The sequence below is a fragment of the Chaetodon auriga genome, chromosome 7 (assembly GCF_051107435.1).
Source record: "Chaetodon auriga isolate fChaAug3 chromosome 7, fChaAug3.hap1, whole genome shotgun sequence".
Classification (NCBI taxonomy): Eukaryota; Metazoa; Chordata; class Actinopteri; order Chaetodontiformes; family Chaetodontidae; genus Chaetodon; species Chaetodon auriga.
This window is the reverse complement of record NC_135080.1, coordinates 14576454-14601064: the sequence shown is the minus strand read 5'-3', so window position 1 is coordinate 14601064 and position 24611 is coordinate 14576454. Positions and strand designations below refer to the sequence as shown.

The 24611-nt window shown below is 41.4% G+C and overlaps 6 non-coding genes and 1 pseudogene across 6 annotated transcripts; 6 read left to right on the top strand and 1 right to left on the bottom strand.

The window, feature by feature from the left end:
- Positions 1 to 325: 325 nt before the first annotated feature.
- trnam-cau (transfer RNA methionine (anticodon CAU)) lies at positions 326 to 398 on the top strand. Its single transcript has one exon. It is a non-coding gene; the product is annotated as a tRNA-Met (tRNA).
- A 658-nt stretch (positions 399 to 1056) lies between these two features.
- On the top strand, positions 1057 to 1129 carry trnam-cau (transfer RNA methionine (anticodon CAU)). Its single transcript has one exon. It is a non-coding gene; the product is annotated as a tRNA-Met (tRNA).
- A 622-nt stretch (positions 1130 to 1751) lies between these two features.
- On the top strand, positions 1752 to 1824 carry trnam-cau (transfer RNA methionine (anticodon CAU)). Its single transcript has one exon. It is a non-coding gene; the product is annotated as a tRNA-Met (tRNA).
- Positions 1825 to 2270: 446 nt separating this feature from the next.
- trnam-cau (transfer RNA methionine (anticodon CAU)) lies at positions 2271 to 2343 on the top strand. The gene has a single exon. It is a non-coding gene; the product is annotated as a tRNA-Met (tRNA).
- A 624-nt stretch (positions 2344 to 2967) lies between these two features.
- Positions 2968 to 3040, top strand: trnam-cau (transfer RNA methionine (anticodon CAU)). Its single transcript has one exon. It is a non-coding gene; the product is annotated as a tRNA-Met (tRNA).
- Positions 3041 to 3717: 677 nt separating this feature from the next.
- Positions 3718 to 3790, top strand: trnam-cau (transfer RNA methionine (anticodon CAU)). The gene has a single exon. It is a non-coding gene; the product is annotated as a tRNA-Met (tRNA).
- Positions 3791 to 3905: 115 nt separating this feature from the next.
- On the bottom strand, positions 3906 to 4549 carry LOC143323426 (nicotinamide riboside kinase 2 pseudogene; annotated as a pseudogene).
- Positions 4550 to 24611: the final 20062 nt, after the last annotated feature.

Below are 24611 nucleotides of genomic sequence, written 5' to 3'. Positions count from 1 at the left end.
GTTGTCTTGTAAGCCTTAATCTTTTATACAATCTACATAATGACGAAAAAGTATGAGAAAAGAAATTAAAGGTCTGAAAATTTTCTTTGATCAAATGCAATTATTCTGTAAACTGTGCTCAATTAACTTCATCGTAGTTGTATTTTATCATGTTGGAGCAGTCACTGTCAGTGCTGTATCGTTTCATTGTTGTGTTTATATTGTCAGTCTCATGTCAACTCCTAAGCTAATATGGACAACAAGTTGTACAAATGAACACGAGTACATGATTGTTCATAATGGCAACTGTGACAACTCTTCTCATTCACAGTTGATGTGTTTTCAGGCCTCGTTGGCGCAGTAGGCAGCGCGTCAGTCTCATAATCTGAAGGTCGTGAGTTCAAGCCTCACACGGGGCATCTGTTTTAAGGTCAGATGTAACAACAACATAAAAGATCTTGCTTTGCGTTGGGTACCTTTCCAGTAAAAATGTATCATGTCACAACAAAACAGAATAATGGAGACAAAACCTGCATATTGTCAAAATCAATGTACCAAACATGTGGTCTAAGAATGCACAAGATGATGTTTTTCAATACCTAAACTCACATTTGAAAACCTTACAAATATGCCACCATTCCAAGTCCAAGAGCTGATCTCAGGCCAGCATCTCTGCCACTCGTCGCTGCTGGTTTTACACTATGCAGCACAAATCTGACACCATACCTCACATATATCTATGCACACAAATTCACCACTGACTGAACTGACGACCTCATGCACTGCGATATTATAATGCTGTTGTATTTGTATTGTCACTCTCATGTTTCTTTCAACCTGCGCTTGCCCTCTTTTGTCAACAGTGAACCTAAACTAATATGGACAAGAAGTTTAACAAATTAAGCGAGTAAACAATTGTTGTTTCCAATGTGATGAATGAACTGTCAAGTTGAATTGTTGTTGCTCATGATTTAAGATGTGACAAGAGCCCTAACTGCCTTGTTGAAACAGTGGATGGATATTTCCAAAAGTCGCAACAGTGACAACTTCTCTCAATCATAATAACCATGTTTTCAAGCCTCGTTGGCGCAGTAGGCAGCGCGTCAGTCTCATAATCTGAAGGTCGTGAGTTCAAACCTCACACGGGGCATCTGTTTTAAAGGCAGATGACAACGCAACGCAGTGGATTCACCTAAATATGAAAAATAATCTACAAAAAACATACAAATGATTCCAAAAGTCAAAGAATGTTACAGAACTGCCATGTTTGGCAGCTTTCCAGTGAAAATGCATCCCATCAAAATAGAATTGTGTTTTGAACTCTGATGAAAACACAACGTAATAGATTACATGAAGACGAAAAACAGACAACTGATAAGAAAAATCAAAGAATCTCAAAGAGACCTTACGTTCGGCAGCTTCCCTGTGAAAATGTATCGCGTCACAACAAAACAGGATAATGGAGACAAAAGCTGCACACTGTCAGAAGTAATGAAGCAGTTACGTGTTGTAAGAATAGACTATTAGTCTCTCGATGGCTGAACTCACATTTGAAAATATTACAAATATGCCACCATTTCCTCAGTAGTGTTTGATTGTTGGTAAGCATCCAAGAGCTGCTCTCAGGCCTGAAACTCTGCCACTCATTTTTGTTTTACATTATTTAATGTAAATCTCTAACTGCCTTGTCGGTACAGGAGTTTGAAAAAATCAAGTTGCTCCACAGTCACAACAGTGACAACTCCTCTCAATCATAATTTCTATGTTTTCAAGCCTCGTTGGCGCAGTAGGCAGCGCGTCAGTCTCATAATCTGAAGGTCGTGAGTTCAAGCCTCACACGGGGCATCTGTTTTGAGGTCACATGATAACACGACGCGGAAGGCCAGCATCTCTCCCACTCGTCTTTGCTTGTTTTACGCTATGCAGCACAACTCTGACTCCATACAGCACACTCATCCATGCACACACATTCACCACTGACTGAACTGACGACCTCATGCACTGCGATATCATTTCATTTTTGTATTTATATTGTCACTTTCATGTTTCTTTCAACCTGTGCTCGCCCTCTTTAGTCAACGGTCAACTCATTCACTAACATACACAAGAATTCTAACAAACAAAAAGAATAATCAATTGTCGTTTCCGATGTGATGAATGAACTGTCTAGTTGAATTGTTGTTGCTCACCTCTGAAGATACGACAAGAGCCCTGACCGCCTTGCTGGTTTAGGAGTCACGCACAGTCACAACAGTGACAACTCCTCTCAATCATAATTTCCATGTTTTCAAGCCTCGTTGGCGCAGTAGGCAGCGCGTCAGTCTCATAATCTGAAGGTCGTGAGTTCAAGCCTCACACGGGGCATCTGTTTTAAGGTCATATGATAACACAACGTGGTACATTTAAGAAAAAATGTATGAAAAACATACAACTGATGACAGCAATGAAAGAATCCAACAGAAGTCTCACGTTGAATGGTTTTATTGTGAAAATGTATCTTGATCATCTCTCCCACTCGTCTTTGCTTGTTTTATGCTTTGTACCATAAATCTGACACCGTCCCTCACACTCATCCACGCACACCCATTCACCACTGACTTAAGTGACGAACACATGCACTTTATTATCATTTCTGACAACAAAAATCAAAGACTCTGAAAGAGGCCTTAAGTTTGGCACCTTTCCAATGAAAATGTATCGCGTCACAACAAAACAGAATAATGGAGACACAACCTGTATACTGTCAAAAGTATTCCACCAATTATGTGGTGTAAGAATGGACCTTTCCTTAAACCTGAGCTTGCCCTCTTTTGTCAAAGGTCAACTCCAAAGCAAACACAGACAAGAAGTTTTACAGTTGAAGAATGTATGATGTGACAGGAGCCCTAACTGCCTTGTTGGTACGGTAGGTGAATATTTTAAAAAGTCAAGTTACTCCACAGTCACAACAGTGACAACTCCACTCATTCATAATTTTCCTTTTTTCAGGCCTCGTTGGCGCAGTAGGCAGCGCGTCAGTCTCATAATCTGAAGGTCGTGAGTTCAAGCCTCACACGGGGCATCTGTTTTAAGGTCAGACTGAAAACACAGAATGTTACATAAAGATGAAAACACTCAACTGATACCACAAAGAATCTTACAGAAGCCTTATGTTAGCCACCTTTCCAATGAAAATGTATTATGTGACAACAAAACAGGATAATGGAGACAAAACTTGCATACTGTCAAAATCAATGTACCAAACATGTGGTCTAAGAATGCAAAATTAGTCTTTTAATAGCTGAAATCGCATTTGAAAATGTTACATATACACCACCATTCCTTCAGTAGTGTTTCACTGTTTCACTGCTCTTTGCTTTTTTTGCCCTATGCAGCACATATCTGAGGCCATACCTCACACTCATCCATGCACACACATTCACCACTGACTGAACTGACGGCCACATGCGCGGCGATATCGTTTCATTGTTGTCTTTATGTTGTTAGTCTCATGTTTCTTTCAACCTGGGCTCGCCCTCTTTTGTCAACGGTCAACTCATTCGCTAACATACACGAGAAGTCGAACAAACAAAAAGAATAATCAATTGTTATTTCCGATGCGATGAATGAACTGTCTAGTTGAATTGTTGTTGCTCATCTCTGAAGATACGACAAGAGCCCTGACCGCTTGGTGGTTTAGGAGTCACACACAGTCACAACAGTGACAACTCCTCTCAATCGTATTTTCCATGTTTTCAAGCCTCGTTGGCGCAGTAGGCAGCGCGTCAGTCTCATAATCTGAAGGTCGTGAGTTCAAGCCTCACACGGGGCATCTGTTTTAAAGTCACATGATGACACGACGTGGTACATTCAAGAAAAAATTACAACGGCAGAACCATTCCTTTAGTAGTGTTTCACTGCTGGTTGTGCATCTGAAACTAATAAAACTAAAACAGCACAGCAACCAATGTGAGCCACCAAATCACTGCGGGTATTTCAAAACAAATCTTCTTACGTTTCAGATACATGGGCCAGATGTGGCCATTGAAAAGGCCGGGGGGGTCTGGCACCGTGTAGTTCCTGGAGCACCTCCTCTTTTTGCATTCTTCATACGGGATGGAAATAAAGTAACGTTGGTTCAGCACGTTGATCAAAGGTCCGTAGGTGTAAAGCAGGAAGCCCTCCACAATGAGGATGTGAGTCTTCTCCTCCTCCTCCTCATTACGGTCAGACTTTGGGACGATCTCAGTATGCAGGGCGTTATTAACGCCATGAGACTTTTCAAACTTCACCGGGTTCTCCAACCACGCATCGATCATACTCATCATGGCGTCCATGTCCAGAGCAGTGATGACATCGTACTGCTTAAAGACCTCTTCACCAACTTCAATCAGATCTTGGGGCTTGAAGAAGTCACCCTGATGGACCACACAGCAGTTGGGTAGGTTCTTAATCAGTCTGTTGGTGAGGGTGGTTTTCCCTCCATTGGTGACGCCGCCGATGCGCTTCATGATTTCGGATGGTCAAAGCTCGTAAAAGGTGTTCAAAACGTCGATAAACTGGTTCAGGATCAATGATCAGATGGGAAGAAAGGCTAAAAAGAGAAGGTTGCAGCAGGAAACGTCCTCCATGGCACTTGAGTCGAAACAAATTGCAGTTCATTTGAAAATCCAAAATTATTCGGCAACATAATCCTGCAGCATGGTCATCATTATTCAAAGTCTGTGGGGATCAGGTGGTGGTGGAGAATGGTTGGATGTTGGCAGCAGGACTGGCAGGCTGCACTCACAGGTGCAGCAAATTAGGTTCATTGAAAGCATGCTGATGAGTGAATGGTGTCAGTGTGAGGAAGACAGAGGAATGGTAATTTTAGGCTTCAGCCAGGAGGTTCAGGCCAGGAAAATATATGGAAAAGCAAAACTTTTGAATGAAGATGGAAGAGAGAATGAAGAAATATTCCTGATTGAATTTTTACGATCCTTCAAATAATGTGAGGAAAAAAAAACCATGATTTTCAGTGTTAGAAGCCAAGTGTAACATCTTAGCGAGCAGTGTTGAGGCAGTTGGGTGCTTCAGTGAAAGCACAGTGTTTCTGTGTCTACAGATACTGCATCAGCCTGTAGTGTTTGGACAGCAGCTCTGTCAAGTTCTGCCATAATTGCGATGCATTTGTTGGATCACAACAGTATCTGTGATTATTACAGCAGTGATTGTGGAAAACACACAAAAGATGTTTTAATAGCGGCACAGTGGCTTATTTAGTCAAAGCAAATACCCCTAACACATTTTGACATGTGGGCATTGGCCTTTTCTTTCCATATTGAGTTTTATTGCATATTTGCTCTTTATGGAGTTGTGTGTAGCCATTTGCTCTGATGCATGCGGCACCAGAGGCTATGGCCCTGAAAATGTTCTTTTAGCACGCAGAAAACCCAGAGTTGTAACCAAAAATGATGAAAATGCAATGCAACCTTTTGCATAAAAGAGGCTCCACTTTTCCAGGATACACTATTGATGAAGTGGCTCCTCTTCCTCCTTTTGATAGATGTTCAAACTACCTCAGTCAAAGGACACATTATGTAAATGATATGTAATTTTTTTTTGTGTTTGAAGGAGCTAGAAGTTGAATTCGAGTTATATTAGAGAGTCAAGGCAAAGATAAATGACCAGTAATTTTGCAGGCCAGGCAGAAGGAAGCTGACGGAGGTATGTGTATGTACGGTTTGACCCTGGAGTTTAACTTGTGTGTTTTAACTCGGCCAGTGTACCATCATGATTTATAAAGTGCTCACCCTGCACATAATTTAGCTGAATAGAAGGGGTGTCTGATATTGACATTATAACTGATAGTCTAGCCTTCTTCTACAGTATATTGATAAATTGGACTGTACGTACGTGTGTGTCTAATAAACCATTAAGATAAAGTGGCTGACAGGTTCAGATAATTGGTTCAATGTTAAAGCCACAAGCAGACTTTATTTGCACATGTTCTGTCTCCATGCATTTCTGTCTTGGTCTCTAATATATTTCTATGTTGACATACCTGCAGCATATTCCTGCATTGTTTGGCTGTTTGTCTGTTTGTATGTGTGTGTGTGTGTGTGTGTGTGTGTGTGTGTGTGTGTGTGCGTATGGCTGTGTGTGTGGGGATCGGGGGATGCTTTTTTCATTCCCTGCAGAAGAAATAGGCATCAAAAATGTCAAGTAGCCTCCATTGGCCCATTAATCCCCATGCCTCACTGGTGGTGGTCTGCAGAGATATTTAGCATGTTACGTGACAGGGTAGTCTGATGTGCACACACACACAAACACACACAAACACACACACACACACACACACACACACACACACACACACAGGACAAGGACATGCATTTAGACAAGGACTCCTTCCCCACTTCTTTCTCTTTTTTCTAGCTCATTCTCTATAAAGCCGTATACAGTTTTGTTGACTGTAAATGCGTCAGGATTCGATGGAGTGTGAGATTCTGTGATGTATATATTTCCAAAATCAAGCAAAGCCACAAGAGCATCCACTCTATTCACCGTAACCGTGTAGCTGGAAAGGAAATGTGCTGCCGGCTGTACAACCTTTTCTTTCTTTACTTCATTCTCAAACTAATTTAAAATATGTTCTAGGAAGTGAACACTGAGCTGCCATCTTCTGCTGTGAGGAGGAGTTGTAGTTACACTACTGTAGGTAAAAATGAGAGTGATTACCAAGGGAGGAATCATGAAAGAGGTGATAATTAAGGAATTATGAACGAGATGTTCCTGAACAACTCGATGACTGTATAGTGGATAATGTTGAGTTGTTAGAGTACAGACTGGGAGATACGATATTAATGAATCATGATGAGCTGCTTTGGTGGTGGTGGGGGGGGCTAAAAAGGTGAGTAATCATTAAGCAATTTGTGAGTCGTCACTAATTTCAATGTCAGTGGCTGATTCATAGTTTAAACAAGCTTATGAAACAGTGGTCATTATCTGATTCACAGATACTTGCTGGTTTGTTCTTCATTTGTTCCTCACAAACTACTCACATTTCTGTCTTCCTCTATTTTTCATTTCAGTCCAACCAGGAAAAATGACTTAATGCTGAAACATTTGAGCCTACTTTGTTCATTTATATGCAGCGAGCAAATAAATGATGAAGCTTCAGAGCGGCTGAGAGAAAAGTAGTGCAAAACCACAAGTGAACAGTCAAAAGTCTCAAATAAAAAATGTTTCAGTAAGATATGCATTGACTTATACTGTCTTTATCGTGTTTTATAGTATAGTGTAGAACCAAATTTATGAGAGAGATTGAATGTGCATAATAAGATGTTAATCACCGGCCGCTGACAGCAGTGCTATATTCTCTCCACCTTTTAAATCAGTTTTACAGTAAGCAGTGCAGTCTCAGTTGACTGCAATATTTCTGCAACATCATTTCAGTGGGAGCAGCTGAAGTGAATAGTTTATGTGGCCACAAACACTTTATGGCATTGAAACTCTTGTGGGATTGATTGACCAAACAACAACAGCTTATTCATTTCATTGTCCTTTTCCTGCGTTTAACGACGGTATTTCTGAAGTTTAAAGAAATAAACAGTGAAAAAGGAAAGTGTCATCTGTAAGTACATAACACTTACGAGAACATTAATTAATGAAGGCTCGCATTAAACTTGTCCTGCTGAACTAAAAGCAAAAAATCTGAGTAGGAAAAGTGACTGCACTGCACCATCCCCTCATGCACTCTAATTATTCTGAAAAATAATTCTTAAATCCTTTCTTGGTTCTTTTGGGGCTCAGTGGAAACAGGTCAGTGACCTATTTTGCATTTAGTTAAACATTTTTGAAAACTTTGTTTATCTAGGGAAAGTCCTCTCCGACACAGCCCTGCTTGACATTCATAAACTTACTTTTTGTATATTCACAACAGGGAGCTGCTGTTGACCACTGAGCTGCTCCACTTAGGGTGGGGTTTAAGTGTAGTCAGTTTGTTAGCTGTTTTTTTTTTTTTTTGCCAATTCATTGGATCAAACTGATGATCCTCTTCTCAAAGGTCTTCTTCTGTCACATTTAGGCACCTGCACTGATAAAAAAAACTTAAGCACTGCAGTGCTGATGACTATGCGCACTAAATGAGCAGGTATACATCAACATCCTTGAGGTGAAGAAAGCCTAAAAGTGCAGGTGACTTCTACGGGAACTTGTCAGCTCAACACCCCAAGATTGTCATCCATGAAAGGAGCTGTGGCTGATGCCGAACTCTCTTTGGGGAATCGATTTTGAACTTTCTTGGGTTCACCGTCACCAGAATGTGTTTCAGATTCTGATTATGGCCGTTCTGGCTTTCTCTCAGACTGTGAAATTGTCTTGATTGTACCAGTTTCAGTCAATGCTCACAGCACCCACTCCTCTAGGCTGCTCATCACCACCCTTAAAACTGATTACACAAATGCAACCATGTGATACGCTGTGATTTCAAAAGTAAGTTGATAGTTAATGGAGTGATGCATTACAGTGTCCTGCCTTATATGCCTTCAACTGTATTTTGCCCATGTTGCAACATTATTGCAGAGATGCATCTTATCATTCCACGGCTATTTGAAAGCCCCCCGTACACATTGAATGTTTATTGATCATTTCTTGGACAGATGACTCCATTACAGTGATAACATGGCAAATGACATAGCATATTGTGGACGACTCAAAGTCTCATATTCACCTAATGTGTTATACATGTCTCCAGAATGAAAAACCTGGAGGGCTAAAAGAGTGAGACAGTCCACACGGAAAGGCAAGTGTGGGTCTGTCTTTCTGTCCAGCAGCATTGCCAACTCTGTTGTGCCACCCTGAAAACACCACGCAAAGCAAAATTGTTGTCTTTGAAGAAGACGGCATGCTATCATTTTATCCAAAGGACAAGTTGACATCCTTCATTTTCTCATTTTTTCCTCATTCTTCCAGATGCAGCCATATCCTGTATGCACTGAAGAAACAAAAGAAAGGGAGGGATATACTGTGAGAGGCACAATGTAATTTACTCAACATTGTGAGTAATACAGTATGAATGAGTTTTTTTCCCTTGGCCCAAGCCCAAACTGTTGCTGCGAAAGATTGATATTGTTTCGTTGTGTCCCACCCCCGAGACAAACAAACCGGGCAACAACTGCTAGTGTTCATATTCCAATTATTTACCCGCTAATTATTCATTCCCCTCCGGCTTGTAGTGCAATATGATTGGCACAAAATAAATACATACTGTAAATAAGGATGGTGAAATCCGTCTAGCAAGAAGTCACACTCAGCTAAAAGAGATGTATTACTTGCCAGTCCAAACACTGATGTCAGCCTGTTACCGCTGTTTCACTCACTGCACCTTCAGGCACTGTGAATGAAAGCAGCCACTTACATTCACTTAGTGTGGATTATATTTTACAGGATATTTTCTTATTCTTACAGTCAAGGCCTCAGGGTAAAGAATTTTTTTTTGTTAAATTTTCCTACTGAGGGGAATAGGTAATCATATCTTGGTGGTTTCCTTTGTATGGAGGCAAAAAGGGACAAGATTGGCATGTGTTAGTGCTGGAGAGAGAATGAGACTGCCGGGTATGCAGAGACAGAATGAGGGAAGGAAAAAGACAAGTGATGTGTGAGTGAGAGAGAGACGGAGGGAGTGATACGAATAAGTCAATTGCGAACTGAGAGCATGAGCATCAAGTATATCTACATTCAGCCAAAGCACACTGCTGATTCAGCCGGGATGATCAAACACTCTTGTCTTGCGTGCAAAGTTTCTCTGTCTTTATCTCCTCTGTCTTTTCATCTCTAGCACTCCCCAGTCACCCCTTCCGCTTTCTTTCCCGCTCCCCTTTTTCTGATCCTCTCTATCCCTGTTTTTATGGATGCCAAGCTTATTATAGGACACAAGACGGCATCCCTCAGAATTCAGATTTATTTGCTGCAGGGCAAAAGTGCTCTGCAGAAACTCCAGAGGCCAACATATTTTGTGTCTTTGATCCAATCAGAATTCAAGTATTTTTTCTAATTATCTGTCATGTTGGAACTGTTTTGTACGTGGAAGCACATGAAAATGGGAGATAGAAAGTCTTTCATTCTGCAACATTTGACTTTCTTCTGATCCCACAGTCTTTCCTCTCCTTAAAAAAGAGCTTTTATTTATATGTATTCATCATCCAAGTCTCTTCTATTGATATAAGATGCTTTTGATGTCTTTTAGCCAAGCAAGATGGCAAGATTGGTCTGTCCACCCAGAAATACCTCAACAGCTGTTGCAAGGATTGCCAAGGAATTGGCCCTGGATTCAGTACAGTCAGTTCACTGTGGAGATTCTGTGTTTCTATATGTACTAGGCACTGTTATCTGACTGGTTAACCCCTGACTTTTCATCTAGTGCTGACTACTTTGATTTATGACCAAATATTTGCAAAACTAATGACATTCCCGTCAGCCTGAGCTGTACCTTGACTTGCTAATTAGCAAATGTTAGCATGCTAACATGCTAAACTTAGACGACGGTTTGAATATGGCTGGGGTTTCACAGAATAGTAGAGTAGTCAATCGTTCACCTGTGGATTTAGTACGGTGCAGTAATGAAGCAGTGGCAATGCATCGACAGCAGATATGCAGCTGGGGGCGCTGTGCGTAGTTGTTGTTCTTTTCCTGGTCATGCGTGACTTTAACACTGTGCAGTGTGGGTTGCTGCACGTCTCGGTGCTTGACTGCAGTCAACATTGTTACTGCAGTCAAACAGTAACTCCAGCTCAGATAAGCTTGAAAGGGGTTTAGTCCAATCAGATTGTGGCTCGTTGGTAAACAGCCTCTCAGAGCCAATCGAGCAAACTACTTCACCTACCCCAGGTTGGTCTTGCCTTTAGTTAACCCTTCACTGGCTGCATTTGAGATCGTTTTGATGGGAATTGCTCATTGTGGGTGAAAAAAATCTGTTCGCCCCGGTCCTCCTTCCCTCCTCTATCATCTCTGTTTACCTTTTGGTCCCCTTATGCCTCATCCTATCTGCCTCCCCTCTCCCTCTCACCCTTTACCTCTCACCATCTTTTACCTCTTTCTCCCTCTCCTCCCATTGTTCCGCTCCATCCTCAATGCCTTTCATCCTCCGTCCCTCCATCCCTCTGTGCTCTGCCACCACCCTATGTCTTCTGTCCTCTAATCATCTCTTGTTTTTTAATTTCCCCAGCAGACAGCTCCAGTGCTGGTCCATTTAGTCACAGGCTTTTAATTAGGAGAAAGCAGATTAGGAAGGCCACTCTCTACCTTGCTGATGGTGTGCACGGACACACGCACACACACACATACACAGAAATGTAAAGGCAGTGTTATTTATTCAGAAATTCCATTTCATTGTTTCATGTTGGTCTTGTTTTATGTGAACAAACACATTTACGCTCACATCCTGGCATGTAACAGAAATAATCAGCGCATTCGAAATGTGATTGTACTGTTTTGAAATATTAATACACCCCCACACACACACACTTTGTCAAACTGTGGCCGAAGGGAACGGGCTTTGTGACTATTCTTGCGGGAAGCATTGCTGGCGAGAGTAATGTCATGTAATTAATATTTGAACTGCCCTTACCTCCCTGTTGTTATTGTTTCTTTGATGTTGTTGTAAGCAACCATAGTGAGGGTGTCAGTGAGATGTTTTAAAGTGTTTTTCCATGCAAATACATCCGTTTCCCCTATGCATATGATGTCATCTGAATAATTTATGCAAATGCTGATCCATCACAGTGAACCATGGGTTTTGATTGAGTCATAGTTATTTCTATAACAGCAGGTCGGGCCCATAAAAGCTCTCCTGACACAGCTGTTGAGTCATTCAGGGGCTTTAGATGATTTATAACAAAGTCTAAATCATCTAGTTTAAGCAGTGTTTAGAGAGCAGCAATATCGGAGATTGACAAGAGGAATAACAACAACAGATATTTCCATTACAGTATCATCTTCAAGTGGAGGCTTAAAGTAATCCTACTTGATCAGGTGGAAAGACAGGAGCGAAAAGAAGGAATTATGGCTCATGGAAAGTGGTCTTTAATTGGTGTGTGGGAGGAACAAGGCCCATCACAGCTGTTACAACCTCCACATTTAAATCAAAGTGATTGCAAATGCGGAGCTTAAACGTGAACAGAGTGTATTGTAGTATAAATGTATAGCTCGTGATATTCAGAGTTTCACAATTCGAAAATAAGGTAAGAAATCGTTCTGTGTTTCAGTTCTCTGCTCCCTCAGAGGCTTCAAGTGCCATACAGCAAAAAAAAATCCATTCATAAAGAATAAATGCTTTCTTACAGATATAATCTCAGTCAAGCGGTTACGGCTGGTCTCGTCCACAGTCCCGCTGTGCAGTTAGCAAACCTCAGCATACATTCAATCCAACTTGTACCTAAGATTGTCACAGCTGACAAGAAAGTTCACTCTCTATCCAATCTAACTCTGCATTTCTGCTGCAGCTACTGAAGATCAGCGATAAAACCTTATTTAGATTAGATGAAATGTGTGTTCCCAGCACCTGACAGAATACAAACATAGGTCTCCAGGGAGGTAATGTTTGTGCATGACTGTGTGTGTGTGTGTGTGTGTGTGTGTGTGTGTGTGTGTGTGTGTGTGTGTGTGCCTTTTAACATCCTGAGTTGGTCATCAAACTCTTGTTAACTTCTAGTTTTCCAGCAGAGTGCACGTGTCTCAGTGTTTGCATGGGCCAAATTAGAATGCCTTAAGCATATTAAGTGCTTCCTGTGTGTATATGACTTCAGTGCGCATGTACAAACATTCAGTCCATGCACATTATTTGTGCCTGTTATTCCTCCTAATGGTGGAGTGAATAAACATGAATTTGTCGCTTCTTGTTTCCTGCCCAGCAGGCAGCTACTGTGGTACGCAACATCAACAGCTGTTCTCTCTGCAATAAGACAACAAAGCCAGACTTGATCGTGACACGTATCTTGTTGTAACTTTCCAGTATGTGAGACTATTGCAAACTTCATCTTGAAAGTAGAAAATGTTGTGAAAGCCGGGCAGCGCAGCGTTCCAGCTGAACGTGTGAATGCTCTCAGTTCGTCGTTCTTTGACCTCCCCTGCTTATCTTGACGAACCAGTTGTTCCTAGCACATAGTTATATTTAAGTTTACTGGAGTTTCACTTTGCACTTTTCTCATTTCAGTCACTTTCTCATACTACTAACCTTTCCTTCTGTTCCCTGAAAACACCCACACACACCTCCAAATGCTAAATCAGTGCTACTGTTTATCATAACAGAGAAAGTGATTCACACTGAGTGAGTGGCTGGCATTTTAACAATATAGAAGAAACATCGCTTCTGTACTTTGCTCATTAAATGATGACCTAGTGGTGCCAATAATACCACTCAATGCGTCTCATCTTTCAGCACTCAGCTCGCCATGATTCATTTTCCTCCACTTGATTTATACTTCATGTGATTCTTAATCATCACTGTGGTAAAATCGGGGGGAAAAACATGATGGCTTCATTCTTTGATGGAGAAAATGGTGCAATTAATTTACATGCCAAGTTAACTTTTCGGTGGGGTAATTTGTCACGAGAACGTTGCCATTTTCTTGTTCGTGAGTGTTGAGTGGACATAATATCCGTCCTTCTCTGCAGCAACATATTAAATTCACCTCTCTCCCCTCCCTCTTCTCCTTTCACTCTCTCTCTCTCTATTCATTTGCAGCTAATTAAGTGGTCCCACACAGTAGGTTAGTGATGCGTTAATTTGAGTCGGAGAGAAAACGTCTGTGTGGCTTCTGGCTTGTAGGTGTTGCCGCTCTCTGAGAGCGTTCTGTCAGAGCGCATGTATGCATGTACGTCTGTGTATAAACCAATAAAAGGGAAGCTATTACCAGAGCAGGCGTGGATCAACCCTGTTTTCACATACACACAAACACACTCACAGACCCAGATATTAATTCCAGCTACGCTGGTTCTGTCCAAACTGAAGTAATTCTCTCCAGGGCTGTTCTCTCCTTGCATCTTTCTTACAGCCTTGAAGCCGGGCACAGCGTATCATTGAGGAGCAGGCTACCCTGTGTATTTCTGAGTGTATGTGTGCTTTGGTTCTCATTCAAATTCAGTGTCCCTTTAATGAGCGCGCTGTTAGGTAGTATAATTATATAATTCCGCTGTCAAAAGAAGCTGCCAATGATTTTGTGAAGTCTGTTCAATGCCACAAATTCTAACAAATTTGAGAGAATGCCAGTGAAATGACTCCAAATTCCTCCACATAACTACACTCTCCCTGCTTCCATAGTGTGCGGTGCAATTTGCAACATGTCGAGATGTTTGAAAGACGCATGCACGCACATACAAATGGACATGACTTTCAGACTCTTGAGAGCGGTAGCCTCAAAAAGCCAGAACACATTTAGTAAATTTAGTTCATGAGATTGTAGATCCAATAGAGATACAATGGAGGATACTTGTCTAGTAATACTATCAGTCTTCCAAAGTAAGTGAAGTCTGCAGATTAGCCAGGCTGACACAGACATTGATTTTGAAATTCCCATAAGAGCTGCCATGTTTTTCTGTTTTTTTTTTTTTTTAGAAAAGCAGAAGCAAAGGCCAGTCGGAGCCCAGTAAGTGATGCATTCATCCAGCCAGGTGTGCAAAGGTTTCAATTTAATGTCTCAGTGATAGAGAGAGCCATCAAGATTCTATTGTACAACCTTTGAATAACGTCTATCTTAAATACATCCATGACCTCAACAGACCACAATAAGAGGAGCAAAACTGCCTTCATCAGACTAGATACACACACACACACACACACACACACACACACACACACACACACACACACACACACACACACACAGGTCTGTACTGCAGCACTATCTCTTCATGAGAAGCTTGATTTCCATCTCCTTCTCCTCTGCATCATTCATTGGCTAACCTGTATGTTGTATAGATACAAAAAACTTATCATTTATGTATGTGTGTGCATATTCACACACGCCTCCTTTATGCGGTGATTTCAGTTTAATTGTCGTCTTCATTTTCATCTTTTTGACATGAGAAATCCTTAAATTGCCTGGTTGGAACTGGTCAGCCTGTTTCATTGCCCTTCCTATGCTGCGTATGTTTGGTGTTGGCATGTGAATAGTTAAGTCTGAGAAAAGCAGATTTTGGAGCAGCATCAGAGGAAGGTTAGTCGAAGAAGCTCATTAAGCTACAGTTCACTCAAAGTCGAGACAAACACTCTCCCTGTCTCTATATCTCTATCTCTCAATCGGCTACAAAGTTTACCTCTTTCATTCAGCGTCAGTCAGTCTGTGTCTCTGTACACACACGCACACAGTCACACACACACACTCCAACACAAACATTGCTATTTTATACTTTCAAGTTGTCAGCCTTGAAATCTGCCATGTAATTTCAAACAAAGTTTGCAAAGATGCACACACACTTTGTTAATATTCAAATACAAAGCTAATGATACCAAAAATACTCACTAACATGCACACACACATATACTGTACGCTATCTGTTCTCTTTCTTATGGAGCAAGAATGTGAGGTTTGTAAAATGCCATCATGTCTGTGAATGTCAGTCTTCTTGCCTTCCATTCCTCAGGAAGGTCAGCATTACCTTTAGAACAAGAAAATACTCAAGGCTTTCATTTTAGCTTCATCTGACTGAGGCATCACGCACATATCAGCTGCATAACTGTAAAGACCTACGGAGGAAATTCACGGCTACGAGCAGAGCCTGTGGACCAAGTCTTCCCTGGTTGAATCTTGTGAATCTCTGTGTGTCAGTTTCTGTGTGTCTTTGTGAGAGACAGGGAGTGATCTGGTGTTGCGTGTCTGCAGGCTCTGCTTTTAACTGTGAATGTCTCTACAGGCCTCTGTCATGCACTCATGTGCACATGTTCATCTACTGTATGCTGCATGTTTGTCTGCAACAGTCATCATAACGAGACACCCCAATGGATCCATACTGTACCTGCCAGTCAAACCCACACGCACACACACAAACACACACACATACATACACATACACATACACAGGTGTGACATTGCTCCGCTTTCTCACCACCTGTGTTGAATTGCTTGTGGCAGAGCTCTATGTTGCTGATATGGCTAATGCTAATTAGCTGCTGCATTAGAAATAACACAGTCCATGCTGATAGGCCTGCCACTCATTATTCAAGCCCAATAGCGCTCACATTAAGCTGTAGTTAACTTGATTGCCTACAAAGCCTCTCCTGTGTGCAAGAGAGGGGAGTGAAGCATGCACATGAATACTGTGTGCCTTGTTATGGGCATGTGCATTATTCAGATATATCTAAAACTGTATCTCAGTATAGAGTGTGCATGTGTGTGTGTGTGTGTGTGTGTGTGTGTGTGTGTGCAGTTTTAAGTAAATAATGATTCTGATAAAACTGTATTTCATTACTTAAACCACTTATTTCGGTTCTCTTTATTTTTACACATTATAGGGAGAAAGTGAAGAGGGACGGCCCAAGCTGAACCAGTTTTCACATGTATTATTCAAAAAGTATAATATTTAAATACATCACTTCATCACAGTCTTACAATAAAACGTCTCTTTTAAATGTAAAAAGACAACCAAAGATATATTTTAACTCCAATTTGGTTTCATAAGACCATTAATAGTACGATAACCTGATCATGATTTTTTGAATGTGCTATGTGTGTATTTTTGACTGGACATTACAGTATGAAATCTGACGGTTGATTATCATTTTCATCAATGAGAATGCCTCTGTATTAAAGCAGGTACATGCTGGTTTGATAGCAACACACTCCATTGGTGTGTGTATGGTAAAAGAAATCAGCTAGGAACCAAGATTACCTTTGCTCTTGTGTATCATTGTGTGTGTGTGTGTGTTTGTGTGTGTGTGTGTGTGTGTGTGTGTGTGTGTTAATTAGTGTTTATAGCATTGCCCCCCAGCCAGCAAAACTAGAGCAGCGGTAAAACCATGTAATTGCCCTTTCAGACCCTTGAGACAAAGAGGGACAGAAGGTAAGAGGAGATAGAGTGATTGAAAGAGGGATGGAGGAAAGAATGAATGAAACCAGGGCAATTAGGTCATGAAGAGATGCTTGTTTTAGAGTGGACGGAGCAGGGCTGATTTACAGCACTTTTCTCAAAATATACATTAAAAACAACTAGAAAATATGAAATTAGATTTTTTATGTTTGGTGCATCTATGCTGGACATCACCAAATCCAGCATATCAGACACAGCAAAGTAACAGTAGAGTGAGAGGAGATGATATCAGTCTTGATCTGTAGACTCACACACAGTTGAGTTGCTGTGTTATTGGTAATAAAACTGAAAGCGCCTGTGTGGGTGTGTCAAGCATGTGCAGGATCTTTAATCAATCATGAAACAGTCATTTCATTTTGTTCTTTTGTACACTTCATGCATTTGAGATAAAGAGTGAGTAATATGAGCATATGGAGCCAACATTAGAGGATGCTGCTTAGCCTGGATTCATAAGGGAAATATCAACAACTTTCTCTTAAGTTATTCTATATTTCTCCAGCGGATTGCTGTTCAAATGGTGTCTCCTTGCACAGAGTCTGTCAACTCTCTGTGTGTCTACATTATCACTCAAAAAGACACTTTTGTCTTTTTCTGTATCACTGAATTACATAATTAATAGTCTGGGCGCAGGAAGCTTGACTGGCTTCTTCTCACAGCTGAAACATTCAGGCGCATGTGTACATGTGAGAAAAAGCATATATACATGTGTGCATGTGTGTGGTTATACGTAGACAGCGCATACCCAGAAGACGCAGACGTACGTGTGTGCATGCATGTGCATGCATACGTCATGGTACAGATCATCTCTCATTCTGGGTGTGTGTGTGTGTGTGTGTGTGTGTGTGTGTGTGTGTGTGTGTGTGTGTGTGTGTGTGTGTGTGTGTGTCAGTATATGTACTCGGGCCTCGGAGGTTCCCCTTGTCATGCATTCTGAAATTTGCCCTGTGGCTGTTCCACTGAACAGCTGCTCTCTCCTCAAAGGCTCTCTCTGGTCTTCTGCTCCCATTCCTCTCAAGACCAATCTCTCTGTTTCTGTCTGCTTCTCTTTTCTCTCTTCGTATCTCATTTGGTGTCATTCTTTGGTTCATGCTCATGTACTTCCATCTATTTCATAAAGGAATGTACATGGACTTGCACCTGGCTACACCTCTCAGACCTCATTACACCATACAAACCCTCACACTCTCTACATTCTCTAGATTCCCCTCACTTGCCTGTTCCAGCAGAAAACTCAGGACATTCTCCTTTTGGTGTCCGTTTCCACCTAATTATAGAACTATTTCAGGTTCAGTCTCTAAACCAAGAGATTTGGGCTCAAGTTACATGACACATACAAGTCGGACTCAAGTCACAACTCTAATGTGTTTAAGATGCGACAAATTTCAAAAACATTCAACGTAAACATCATTGACGTCTGACGTGGACTGTAGCCTTTGGACTAGAAGTAGCTTGAGAATGCTAATAAACACTCAAAGTTAAAATGTGTATTTTTATTAATATCTTTGGTAGGTTGAGGTAGTCAGTAGGTTACCGTTTGTGATCAGCCATCTGTGTGGTCACACAGAAAGTGAAGAGAAACACCCCCCACATCTGTTCAAGTTGAAAAAGCTTCAACCTCAGTGCAAAATCGATGCTTATCCCGGGGCAGATCTGAGATCAGTGAGAGGCTGAGCACACACACAGGCGCTCAACCGTGCGTGCATTGTTAGCTAGATTACAGCATCTGTGCAGTGGCTGCATTGGTAGTTTTGATCAAATCAGCTCGTTTTGCACAAAACGGTGAAATGTGCGCAAATGCCACAAGGAGAAAAATTAGCTTACTGTCTGAACACAACTTTAGTCTTTGAGGGTACGTGTTGCGTTTTTTTTAATCTTACATTTTGCATGCCTTTTACACTGTGTCAAATAATGTGTCAAAGGATGCTAGTTTAAGATAGTTCTCTATCTCCTTTATCTCTGGCAGCTTCACCCCTGCACCCCTCATCCCCTCCGCCTCACTTTTCAATTAGCGAAGGACTGGAAGTGAAACATGACAATGAGGCGTTTTTTTTTTTTTTTTTTTCTATTTCTGCTGGCCAAATAGGAGCAGGCTGTTGAATACTGGATGAGTGGAGAGAATGAAGCAGAGGAGCAGGCAAGCTGGTGGCTGCTATGAAATGGAAGTGTGACACACTCGCCGCTCCTGTGTGGAACCAAACCGAAACGCGCTATTGCTCATTCTCCACGCGTCCCTCCACTTTTCATTATATCTAACACTACACTCTGTCTCTCATCATATCCCCCCTTGCTCTTAAATCTCTTTTACCTGTCCATCTCTCCCTCTAATCTCACTCTCTCTGTGTTTCTGACAAACTCTTTTCCCATCTACACCCTCCCCCTCGATGGGCTCTTTAGATTTTTAATGAGTCTATATTTAGCTTTGCTGGATAGGAGGAATGTTTCATTTTACCCTGAACAGCATTTCTCCTGTCACCTTGGACATTTTTCCCCATCTGCCACATTTAGTTTGTGTCTTATCTGTGCCTTGTACCGCTCCTTCTATCTGTCTGCCTTCCCCTCCAAGAGATTCATTATGACATATTAGATGCATTAGTCGAGGAAATGGGGGCCAAATATGCTTGTATCAAAATAACAACCTGCTTTTTCCATTAGGAGCCTCTCTTCCTGCTCTCATATTTTGTGGGTGTGCTTGTATGTGGACTGTCTGCCTGCTGAAAATGCGGACATCCATATTTTAAATGCCCAGCAGAGATTTCACCATTCCTAAAAATAAGGGCAGGAGGTCGCATGGTGATATTTGAAAGCCTCTCCCAGGTGAAGCGTCCTGGAGCAAGAGTTTTAGGTTGTGGTCCGACTCATGGAAAGATTTTTCATCAGTCCTCTGCAGAGAGCGATACCCCAAATGTTGCAGCTTATGTAAATGTAAAATATTCACAATCGAGAAAAGAGTGTTAATTTACTTTTTGTTGTGTTTTGAGGTTCTCTTTTATAGAGTATCTCTTAAAATGATGGTCCACAGAGGAAAGGCTCTCTGGGCCACAGTGGATGTTTTTATTGTGGTACCACAGATGGCCACATGGTAAAACTGGCAGCGACAAACAGCATTTGCTGACCCTGCCATCCCATATCCACTGAGCACACCACGCACAAGCAATCACAGTTGAGCATCTTTGGGTATAGTTTTTGCAGGATCCAATGTTTTTATTTTCCCTCCACTCCTCCCCTCTGCTGATGTCTCTGATTTCAGTGTCGGCATTTCAGTTTGCAGTTTACCTCTGTCCACTGTCTTTGGTGACTTTTGGTATTTTCTTTAGTGTTGGCATTAAGAGAATATCTGACAACTTTAGGAGGGATGCCATTCAGTTCAGTGGCTTCACCATTGCCTTACAGAGAACAAGAAAGACAAATTTATTGCATGCAATTGGAGGACGAATAATAGGTCTGTTGGGATTTACCTACAGATAAACTAAAGTGATATGAAGAAAAGTACATTACATGCAGTTTACGATAATTGGGTTTATTGGATTTAAATTGTTTTTGAACATGAAGCTGAAACTGAAACAGGAAGTAGAATCTTTTTCTTTTGTTTCTTCCCATTTAAGTTGGATAACGCCTTGCATTATCTGCTTTATTCAGGCATAAAGACTGGAAAACAATTTCAATTATTATGCTAATAAAATGCAGAAATCAAAGGACAATATTGTTTGAAAACAAGACCCCCTGGACATTTATCACAAAGCCTGCATTGCCCCATGACAAAAAGTCACGACCCTGCCACGGAAACCGTTGCCACTTAAGGTTCGCAGGTTTCTCTGGCTCACACACAGAGACAAATTAGTGCTGGGTGGAAGCTGAAGTAAAATACAATAGCAGGAAACACACACACACACACACACACACACTCTTCCAAAACTGTGGAAAAAGAATGGTAAATGCGTAAATGCTCAAGAGAGAACGAACATGCTGAGGTAGGAAAAGACACAAACAACACAAACGATGGAGACACACACACACACACACACACCCACACACACCCACACACACACACACACACAGGGCTTTTCTCAGCTGTTAAAACTGTTAGTCAGTGCTGGTGGGGGATCAGTGCTGTGCCATTTAACTTTAAGCAGAGCTTGCTGTCAGGAAACAGGTCTTTTATCACCTTTGAATACTACATGAACACATCCACTTCATGTCCGACCGTCTTCTCTTTCCTCCACAGCTCTTCTTCCACATCCTCCACTCCTCTCAGCTCCTCCACCTCCCCTTTCACTTTAGGTTCACCTCTTCTTTGCTCTCCTCCTTCAGATGCCTGGTAGTGACACCAGGAGAGCTGACCTGTGAGATGCTTTCTGAAAAGCATGTTTCACTTTTCCTGAAAAAACATTTTTGTAGCGTTTGTTGTTATTTTTAACTTGTTTTCTGATCAGTACCTTTCCCTTTGTTCCTGGCCTCTACCTTACACATCTTTCTGCACACTGTCTTTTTCTCTATTTCTCATCTTTCCTCTCATAAGTTTCATTTTTCATGTATTGTCTTCAAATTTCTTCATTTTTTTTACATCTTCAGCTCCCAACTTTTTTAAAAAAGGAATGAGTAATAACATCCGAATAATTGACACAGATGTGGGACGTGCTGTATGTGACTGCCAGAATCAAAACTAGAATAAAACATTATGGACAATTACACAAGCAGGCTTAAACATTTGAATTATAAACTGAAAAAAAGGAAAAGGAGCCGGCTGGTCTCCTAACTAGTGACCATTTTGCCACTGTTCAGCTCACTGTGGTGATCTGAATTTAATCTCCAAAATAATTCAGTTACCTTCAATAGCATTTGTTATGTGCTCACTTTTCTTTCCTTTGTTAAGACTCTCTGCACTCACTTTTTCCCTGTCGTGTCTCTTTTTCATAGTTTTTTTTCTGACTTGTGGTCATTGAGGACAGACTCTGACCTCCTGGCTGGAGCATGAACACACATACACACACATGCACACCCATCTATCATCAGGAAAGGGATGGGTTCCTTTTTATAATAGATCAACGCTCTGCATGAGTGCTGTGTGTGTGTATGTCTGCATATTGAGGGCCACACTGTGGGCATGCATGTGTGTATTCCTGTGTGTGTTCATGTGATGGAGGACGAGAACAGGTGATCAGGAAACAGGGAACTCCAGGAAATTCCTTGGGACATGGGAGGGAGCCGCCGCAGGAATGTGCAAACACAACAGATACAGGAGCGCTTCAGATGTGCAGGTGGTTAGTTTTCAGCAGGAAACCTTCAGAATTGTGCTTTTTGGTGTGCTGTAGTGCAACATTTGTTGGTCCCAAAATCAAAACCTCAAACCACCAATGCAAAGCTAATCGTGAAAGTAAGCCGAACAGCAATCAGCCCTTTTGCAAACCCCTCCTCTGAACAGAAACTGTCCAGTGGAACGAGGCACCAGCAGGCCTGCTGAGCTTTGCATTTGTGTTTGGTGTGCATGAGACTCTAAGAAAAGTGACACTTGCTATCTCAAGAGTTTGGAGAGTATCATCTTTTTTGTAGTCTTTCCAAAACCTAAAACCAAAGAGCAAATGTGTGAGGAATGGATTCAACTTTGTTTTTTTTCTACTCCATAAGCTGCAAATGTTAGCATGTCAGGCAATGGGCGTGTGAGTAGCTTTCTACATTATTTTGTAGGGTTACAGGTTAGACTAGAAAAATGCTGGTTTAGGACCATCAGTGTCAATCTGTGAGCCAAGAAGTGATTATAACAGAATTAAGAGTAATGATAGCAGCTCAGTCCTGCTCTGTGTTTGTTTTGGCTCACACTCACTCTCCTCCTCTTGCATTTGCCAGACTCATGGCTTATTCCTCATATCCTCAAATTATTCTCTCGTGTGAAAGTGAAGCACATTGTTTGAAATTATGAACAGTAAAGCATAGCCTCAATCTAACCACTGTATTGCTTGTCCAAATGCGTTTTTCTTCCGTCATCAGCATCCGAACTGGACAAATTTGACAGATGTCAGAATGAATGACATTTAAATGAGGCCACATTTAATTATTTTTGTTTTTAATACCATGCTGTGGGGAAAACTATAGCTGAAAGGCACAAACAATGCTGCTCCCTTATGTGCATTACAGGGATCAACACCTGGTGAGGATGCTGATGTTGTGCCTGGGTCATGTAACGTTGGCCTTGGTGTTTTAGTGTTATGTCATGTACGCAGCCATCAGGTACATGTGAGAAATGAGACGTCCTTTCATCTGAAGCGTCAGGTGAAGTTTCTGATCAGCTGATCACAGCTGGTTCAGCTGTCAGGCTGCTAACAGCTGTAGAGACTTTTGATGAACTTGTGTCAGCACACATGTTCGCTGTGCTAATGCTAATAAAAGCACATTTATCACTGCCAGAGCAGCAGTGTTTTCTGTCTGTAGGCTGCTACCTGCACATGAACAGCAGCTTTCATTCTGTATCTGTACTGTGTTCTGTGTCCTGCTCAGATGCACAGGAACCATTTCTACTGGCAGAATGTGTTTATATTAATAAAGCATGATTTGTATCTGTACTAATTGATATTCTGATTGGGAATTCATTATTTGATAAGACAGAATATGATTACAGTGTCTTTTCAACACTGGAAATCATTCATTAGACTAAATGTTTCAGGGAAAATTGAAATTATGCAACCATAGCAAAGCCGATGCTCATCAGCCGCACATGTGACTGAGTGGAAATGAGGATAAATGATGTAAAATGTGTTTCTTGCTCCTCAGAGTAGAAATAAGAGCTTTAAGATGGACTGCAATGTGGTGGACCCGAAAGACTTCACACAGTCCAAGTGAGGTACAAATAAGAGAGTTGAGATGTGTCCCATATGTGCAGGTCAAGAATGAAACTCTTGACAGGTGTAGCAAACAATAACAAAGGAGAGCAGAGCTTAGCGAAGGCTCATTTCTAACTATTCAGCCATATTCAACGTCACTTTGTCAATTTTAGGCTTCTGGAAGCTATTTATTTAGACTTTGTTGCAAAGCACGAAAACAAATGTACGAACTTGAATGAACCTTAATGTTCCTAACTGGCCGCAAGCCCCAATTTTCCAAAGCAAATATGGTGAATATTGGCAGTCAGTCACATTTTCAGTGCAAGTTACCTTCAGAGGCAGAAGCAGATCCAGCTCTAGCACCAGGAATTGAATCAAATTGAAAACGTTTCAATGTGAAAACTTGAAGTTATTCCAATTTTAGAGAGGACTCGGGAGGAAAATACGAGAAACTTTTTTGCTCAAGTTTGGAAATCTCCTCGTTTGAGCTGCAACACACAATGTTACTGCTTGTTTTCACAGCAGTTGGGTGCCAGTCTGTTAGCTGTTTGTGGCAAAAGACAAACAGCAATCAATACAAGCTAAGGATTAGCTTCACTTTGAAACTAAATTCGGCTTGCTTGGTATTTTGGCAAGAACACGATACTCTGACTTTAAAAAAAGCCACTGCGAGGCGCCTTGCTTCTGCTGCACTGCTGACATACACGAGAGGGATTTTACTGATACTGCAGTCTTCTAGCCTCATGATTTATATTGTTGTTTTTGTATCACAAAATA